Here is a 950-nt window from a genome sequence, read left to right as displayed (position 1 = left end):
AGAAACTTTTTACTGGTCCTGGAACAAATATTTTGACTTGAATACTTTGAGAAATCTCTTCGTATGACACCTAGTGAGCTTTTGAAACTTACCAGGAAATTTGCAGTTGTTGGGAAAAAGTTAGAAAGATTCATGTTGCGGTAGTACTATACAGAACTTCGTGTTAAGAAGTAGAGTCAATGGGATGCACTGTTGGTTTCATTTTGGGTAATCACCAGTGGAGTCTTTGATCATCCTGGTTGTTAAGTGATGGGTGGTTCACATTAATTTGTGGCTTTGAAACAAATGAAAAGTTAAAAGAGAAGCAGGAAACTTAAAAGTATTGAGAGATGGGGAAAAAAAAAAAATCTGTTCTTCCTAAAGAATTCCCTTCAGATAGGGCTCATGGTGTTTAGTGATGTACTTGCTATTGTTTGAAGAATTCTTTTGTCTCAAGAAAAGACACTGAGGATGGTTTGCACAGTAGCAAATCAGAAGAAGCTGACCAAGTTGGATGTTAGGAGATATTTTGAAAGTTACATTCAAGGATAGCACCTGAGCTTTGTGTAATGTAAATAAGACCTTAAGTTATGAACCTTTCAGCACATTTTGATTCTAGTTTATTTTTTAAGTTATATGCCAAGTGATGTTCAGTTTTGAATGTTTTTATATGAGCTTTTTCTTTGTAAATGGCATTAACATTGTTACTTGAGGTCTGCTTACTCTTTTTTTTTTGTCCTGAGGACATGAATTTACAGTGCATCAGTTCTGTTGCTATTTTTGTCTGTAGATAGTCTAGCTTCAGCTCTTTATGGTGATGCAACATTTTTGTTTATAAATATGTTTGTGGTAAAAAATGAGTATAATCCTATGTTTTTAACAAATTTCCTTACATTTTTCATAATGAAAACCATAAATACCTGTATGCGTTTGAAGTTTAACTTTGTATGATGCTTAAGTCACTATTTGGG

Source organism: Acanthisitta chloris, unplaced genomic scaffold, assembly GCF_000695815.1.
Source record: "Acanthisitta chloris isolate BGI_N310 unplaced genomic scaffold, ASM69581v1 scaffold2892, whole genome shotgun sequence".
Taxonomy (NCBI): domain Eukaryota; kingdom Metazoa; phylum Chordata; class Aves; order Passeriformes; family Acanthisittidae; genus Acanthisitta; species Acanthisitta chloris.
The sequence above is the reverse complement of the archived record's forward strand: the minus strand, read 5'-3'. Positions refer to the sequence as shown.